The sequence below is a fragment of the Montipora foliosa genome, unplaced genomic scaffold (assembly GCF_036669935.1).
Source record: "Montipora foliosa isolate CH-2021 unplaced genomic scaffold, ASM3666993v2 scaffold_410, whole genome shotgun sequence".
Classification (NCBI taxonomy): Eukaryota; Metazoa; Cnidaria; class Anthozoa; order Scleractinia; family Acroporidae; genus Montipora; species Montipora foliosa.
Genome location: NW_027179713.1, coordinates 567,461 through 575,000, shown reverse-complemented (window position 1 = coordinate 575,000; position 7,540 = coordinate 567,461).

Below are 7,540 nucleotides of genomic sequence, written 5' to 3'. Positions count from 1 at the left end.
CCGGTAATGATGGTTTTGTTAAACCTGCAACAGGATTTGGCAATTCTGTTTGCTACATGGTTGTTCCTTTAAAGTGCCACTACGATGAAAATTTTGCATGTCCTTTTGTCTTTAGATTTTGAAAATAGACGTACTAAATAGGTATCATGCCAATTTTTATCTCAAAATTCCCACGGAAAGTATGATTATTGTAACGTAGTTTTTCGGTTTTTGCTGTCCGCCATTACTCGAACGGCAAATGACCGTGAGCAAGGAAAAGGGTTGGGTCTAACTGAATCGCCTGGGGTCTGACGTCATATGCGCAACGCTCAAAATAAACACCATAAATTCCGTTAAGATAGTGGGCATAGTGATCTGAGTCCGGGCCATATTTACTGTCAGAAATTTATTTAATTGCATATGCTTTGTGACACCGAGTGTGTGTCCTTTGCACGCACGCAATTGAAATAGGAAGGATTTTTTGCCTCTAATAACAAATATGCTGTTTATTTCAATAAATTTTTCGCTGGAAGAGATTTTTGTGAGATCTCCATGTTTTGTGAAATTTTGTCATGTTGTGTAAATTTCGAGCTTAACAAATTTGCATGCGTGTGTTGAAATAAGATAAGGGAGGATTTTTGTTGTAGTGCACTGTAAGCAGCGCATAAGTCACGAAAATAGACAGGTCTGTTGGAAGCGTGCTTGAGTTTCAACAAAATGAGCGCCAAAATCGGCAAAAAATTGTGACGCTGGTGAATAATAAAGTGGCTGCTATTCCCAAAACGATGGAATTACCTGGTGATAAATAGCCTCGTCTTGGAGAGTAGATTTTTGACTTTGCAGATACAATGGTCAACCTCAAGAGTTGGGCGATTGTGATCTTTATGTTGAATTCGCACATCTATTGTCAAACTTTATAACACTTGAAAGAAAAAGAAAACTAACAAAAACAAAAACCCGGTAACTTGCCATCATTTGACACAGATGCTTCACTGTTTCACGAGTAAACATGCCGCGGTAACTTGATCACGGCGCCCGCTGAATTCGATGTCACTTTCGATTTTGCGATTTATTTGTGCAACCAAAAGTAAGATAACAAAATTGAACGTAGCAAAACTCTCCCAAAATGTTTTTCGCTGATCGTAACTTTTTACATTCGCAGTTCAAAATTAATGTTGTTTTCATGTCGTAAATTTTATTGCTGATAGCAAAATATTTTATTCTCGATCGACCGTCCTGGAAACTTCCTTCTGTTCTTCCTAAAAACTGTGTATCAATATTTATTTACTTTTGCATCAATATTTGTTTTGCGTTAAGCAAGCTAGCAAAATCTGTACCTTGCTTAGTTCGCATTTGTTAGCGCCAAAATAGAATTTTCGGTCCAATGCTTCTGTTATACGAAGGGGTATATTTTTTAGGTCACCCATCCTGATACTAACCCCGCCGGAGAGAGTTTAACTTCAGTGAACTATTGTATTACAAAGCTGTCAGATGCTCAGAGTGCACGCTTAAACTTGTGGTGAAAAGAAGTTGTGAGGGAACTTGAAAATGATCAACATGTCAGCCCAGAAGCCAAGGTTTCTCGATTCCCTTTTATTTTCTTCAATCTTTCTGGGTTCAGTACTTTGCAAGTAACCAGATGTCTTCCCAGAGGGCTATTTACCCAAGACTTCTACCATGGCACTACAATGATATACAATACCAAAACAATATCGTGCACCGTTAGAGCTACATACCACGCAAAGACAACTTGAATATCCTAGAAGACAACACGCAGCTCAGTTGACAATATGGAATGAATTGCTGTGTTACTTCACTACCACACGTAAGCAATACGTGTCTATTTTTTCTAAAGATGACAGGAATTTCCTCTTTCTGGTAAATGATTAATTAATAGGCCGGTAGCCAGGTTTTTAACCTCAGAAAAGGATCTGTTTCGTCGTATGAACGTGTGAGCCAACGGGTCTCTGCTGGTATGACTTCTGGGTGACCCCTTAAATGGTCTTAATGACCCCCGACTTGAAAAAATTGCCTGGGACGCTGCTCTTCGGCATCAAGTTTTCGAAACTCCATAGTTGAAAAAGAGAGAGTCGCTTTCTCGTTCAAACATGTAATAAATAACAAAATAAAGTGGAGAAAATTTCTGCGTCAGTCTGCGTGTTAAACAACGAAGCATGTTATTATTCATTCCATCCCCATTCTTAAATCTGCGATTTAGAGTGCAGGCTGTTTTGAAAAGAAGATGATTGCCGGGTAGGAATTCAGCCGATGGGGTATGTTGAATGACCCAGAGAAACGCTTCAAACTCAGCAAAACGAAAATGGTTTTTAACTTGTATTGCTACACATTTTTGTAAGCTAGGGGAACATAACAGAAATTAGTCAAGCGAAATAGGAAGACGACCTATCAAGACTTGTTTTCATTTGAAGTTCGCCTTTTTGTTTATACAGGAAAAACTTCAGGTCTTTTACTAGGTACAAAAGCTTACCTTTATGCACATGAAGTTCCAGAGTTGCATTTATTTTGCCTAGAATATTTGTTTCAGTGCAGGTGCAATTTCCTGCGTCATCTGGCTGAGTCTTCTTGATCTTTAAGGTGCTATTGCCTCTCGAATTCAGTCTTATTCGAGATGATAATTGAACAGGTTTTTGGTATTTTATCCATGCTACGCTTGGAGGTGGATTTCCTCTTACTAAACATCGCAGACGAATGTCATTTCCTGCTTCAGCGTTATAGTGAAGTTTGGGTTTTTTTCCAAACCGTGGTGCATATTGTTCTAAACTGGAGGAAAAGGACATGTAATCATTATACTTGTTTGATATCCTTCGGAAAGAGAAATTAAGTTACCTGAAAGTAAAAGTGTGCGTATTGTGTTGAGCAGCACTGTACATGTATTTTTTGTGTCAGACCAGTTTCGAATGCACAGCCTGTAATAAACAATCCTAAGTACTGAAACAAGCGCTTAGGCTAAATCAGTAAACGAGTGCTATATTCTTCAGACGATCTCATAAAAAGTGTACTTAACCAAACCGTAAATTGAAAGCTAAAATGTTAAAAGAGTGCTTCGACCTAATCACTGAAACAAGCGCTTAGGCTGAACCAGTAAACGAGTGCTATATTCTTCAAACGATGTCGTAAAAAATATATTTAACCGAACCGTAAAATGAGAGCGAAAAGTGTTTAGGCCGTAAGTGATTAGCCATCGAGCCGCATACACTCATTCTTCTTGACTGGCGAGGCGTCGAGCCGTTCTATCGAAAATGCAACCGTAACTGGCCCTGTATTCTGTAGTTATGCCCAAGTGGTGCTCTTGTTAAAATTGATCTCGTAAATACTGTGCAAGCCTCGATTGACCCGATCATCTTGATAATGATAGCCAGGTAAGTCTTCAGTAACAAGTGGGCAAGTGCTCTATCTAAAGGAGGGAAAATACATTTATAAATATTTAAAAAACGAAGTCCGTTAAAAACGTCAAAAAAAGTGGCTCGCAAAAATAGGCTCGCGATCGTGGCTCGCGGCTCGCGGCTCCGGCTCGCAGGCTCGCACATTAGTCACACTCTTTGGTTGGTGGTATCATTGAAATAAGAAAGTGCTTTTCAGCGATGTATCCTATGTGCTTTTGTTCAGTTATATGAACCGACATACACTTTCCATTGAATTGGTTACAAAGACAATGAAATTGAAAATCAAGCTGCACATAGGTGCATAAATAATGATCATCTTGCAAAATAATTAATAAAAACTTCTACATTTGCAGAAAAAAGCCCTTAGTGAAATCTTTGTCATGGCCAGAGTCGGCAAAGACGTCTGGAAAGAGTTCCAAGAAGTCAACACTTTTTTTGAAAAGGGAGCCTTAAGGGGCCAGAAAGTTAACAGTGGAGATGTTTTGCGTGGAAGTATAAACTAAAAGCAGTGGCACATGAAGCCTTTAAGTAACCTGAGTGATGGACAAAAACTTACATTGTTAAGAAAGGTAAAATACTGTGACTGAGGGGGGTGTCTTGAAAACAAAGACCCTCAAGACTCTAAGACAAAGAACTTAACACAAAACCCTCAGTTTGGCTAATCCTAGGCCTGAAGTTGGTTTTTAGGCCTAATGTTAGCCAAATTAAGGGTTTTGTGTTACTTTCTTTGTTTTTGAGGCTTAGGGGTCTTATGTGGTCTTTGTTTTCAAGACACCCGACTGAGACTGTGGTTTAGTTAGATACATGTACTGTAGTAGGGTTGTTGCTAAATAAATTCAAAGCATTTCCAGTATGGTTATAATTATTGTGTGGTAATAACTATGATTATTTCATTACATACATGTAGCTGTATCATTTTGTGATCTGAGAATGTCTGAAATTGAAATATTATTGATACATGTATGACATGCCTGGGATAACATACCATCATGCATTTTAAAAGCAACCTATGTTCAATTGATCACATTCTTGGAACCAAAGAGGGGTATTGATGAGCACAAGTTTAAGTTCTGACTTTACTAGTCTTACAAATGGGTTTTCTCTGAACAAAAAATATTGTACTTTAAACCAGAAAAGTTACAGCATGCTCTTACATGTAACTTGTATTTGAATCAAATATTTTGTTATTTACAGTTTAGCTTCTGTAGCATGTACTGGTCCATTGTAATAATGTGCAGTACCTTTTTATTCAGGTCAAAGAAAAGAAACTCAGCTTAAAAGAGTTGAAGGAAGGGGCTCAAAATGTGAAAGCTCTTTCTCAATTGCAAGGGGCCATTTTGAGATTTTTCCATTTGGAGCACTGGCAAGATGCTGTGGAGAGGTTTGGTGGCAGTGTTTCCTTGGAAAGGCTTTCACGGTTTAAGGTACACTCTTTTTTATCAATAAGGTCAACTTTCAAATAGATTGGCTAGGAAATAACTAAACCTCAATCACCAGTGTCCATTCTGTTTTCTGAACAATTGTATTATTACTTTGGTTAAGGCCATCTTTTTTTCTCTGATTAGAAAACAATAACAGTTTTCAAAACAAAACATTGTAATTGATGACAAAATATAGACCTCACCCAAAATACTTAGCATTATGCAAAGCATTTCCTCAAATTCAATGTAAGTCCAACGATCAATGCTCATGCATGTGTATGTTTTACAGTATGGTCTCTGCATACATCAGACTGGTTGACCTTATGCTGTATCTCTACGCAAACCTGGGCTACAATGCAATGTATTTAATGTAATGTAATGTAATGTATGTAATCCCCTTTACTGCTTTGTCTCGGACAATGTTCTTTAAAGTTCATTTTCTATTTACGCTTCAGCGTGATTTTGAGAAGCTTCATGAATTTAAAATGTTTCTAAGACATCTGGAAAAGCTGGGAGTGGCAACATACGAGGAGCATGGGGAAATGATCATTGGCATAGCCAATGGTGAGATACAAGGGCATTTGGTCTTTTCAAAGTTTGACAAGGTAGATTTATCTGCTTCATACTTTGAAAATGGTGCCTTTTTGTCAATTGGACATGTTGGATGCCATTCTGAAGTAAGTACAAGATTTTACTTTGAGCCAAATACAGTTTAGTTGAGGAAAGAGAATACAACTGCTGCAAAATGTAACAATATAAATTCTTATAAATTAATACAGATCATTTTCACATGACATCGTGGTGGCTATGTTGGTGTACCCCACAAATCCTCTGGGAATTATACTCCAATTTTATTAAAGTATTATCCGTTGTTTCAATAAACCAATATGCTGTTGGTCACATGAGTGAAAAGTTCTGCTCCAGTCTAAATTTTTTTTCAAGAAGGATTTTTGTGTGTAATATTATTTTTAAGATTAATGTAGAAAACAAAGCAATATCATCATTGTAAACTGTGCAGGGTCCCTACATGTACATGTATCACTGATGATGCATACAGTTGCCATATTGAACAGCACCAAGGAACCACATACATGTTTGGGAGGGGAACTAGAGTGCTCGCAGTCCCTTCTGAGTTAATTGCAAAGCCCGCTTTGGTCACCCAAGCGAGCCGAGGGGATAGGATATAGCTATGTCTTCTCCCCTCGGCTCACTTGGTGGACCAAAGCGGGGGGTTCGACGAAGTCAGATGGGACTGCAAGCAGTCTAAAGGAAAACAGGCCTCTCGTACAGTGTTGTAGCTCTGAAGTATAGTTTTCATGTCTAATTATTGTAGGACGTAGATGAAGAAGTTAGCACTGTTATTGACATGGCTGTGCAAAAAAATTTCAAGAGGCTAATGACCATGTTCAACATCATCATGGTATGCTCTGCAGCAGCATTGCATCATGTGCAGATGAAAATGGCATCTGCTGGAGCAGGCCAAATTCAAACTGGGTTTGTAGCAAAAAGAAAGCATGTATCAAATTCAAAAGGTAAATATCATATCACACTTTTTTCCTTGTTCTTTCTTCAAACTCTTAATTATTGCATTTTACGAAACACTCTTGGCAATAATGGACTGTTTCTATTGATTTAACTGGAGCTTTGAAGCCAAGAAAGACTAAGTTAAACATAACAACCAAAAGTCACAGCTTGTTCTTTGTTTACGGTTTCTTTTTGTTGGTTTTTTCCTTTTGTTTTGAGATTTGCAGTTAAGATTTGGCCACTGGGCATTGTCGCACAATACGTTGACAGAAAGGCATGTGTCAAGGCATATGACAAATCTTATTGACGTTCAAATGGAGGAAGATGGCTACCCACAAGATATGTATGAGTGTTTCATACAAAAATTTTCGAAAGAGGGCGACCTTGTCTTGGACATTGGAAGTGAGAATGGTAATATTTAGTTTGTTCTTGTTGTTTTATGCACTGTAACGTGTACATTGTACATGTACATAGACATTTTCTTCAGCATTTTTGCATCCATGTGCTGCAATACACTGCAAGAAAAACAATTCTTTGCATCTGCACAAACGTTTTATGATAGAATAGTGTATTTAAAAAACTTCTGCAGAGTTTTAGCCTTATTGCATGGCAATAAATGTGTAAAGGTATTTTGCAAGGGTATTAATTATTGTCATCAAACATACCAGTAGACATTCCCCCCTCAGTTATTTATTGACTTCTGAAGTGAATCTGAGATTGGGTCTCACCCAAAGAAACTTAGGAGGTTACATGACGTAATTCATCTGATTGCATTATTTAAAGTTATCTGTTTTTTCGGTTTTCGATTGATGCAAGCGTAATAATTAAGAGCAAATGCCCACAAAATTCAAATATAGTCCGGTAACACTTGAAAATTTAAATTCGCCCTACTTTTGCATATAAGTAGGCCTCAGTAAAAGTAAAAACGCCATGCGTTTTCTTTCCTTAAATATTTCGGTATGTCCGAGAGAAACAACATTTTCAATTTCATGTCCTGGCATCAAGTTAGCGAGTCCCAACCGGGCTGAAAACCGACCACTTTCAGTTCGCTTCGCGTGTCGCATTTATTGAATGCAGAAAAGTTGTAATACAACGAACTTTTTGCTCAACTCTTCCTTGTCCAGAAAAGCACAATTACAGAAAAATTGGATTATTCTAATTATTTGGCGGTTAACAAAAGTAGAGTGTTCTCAGACGTAGAGTTCGACGGTG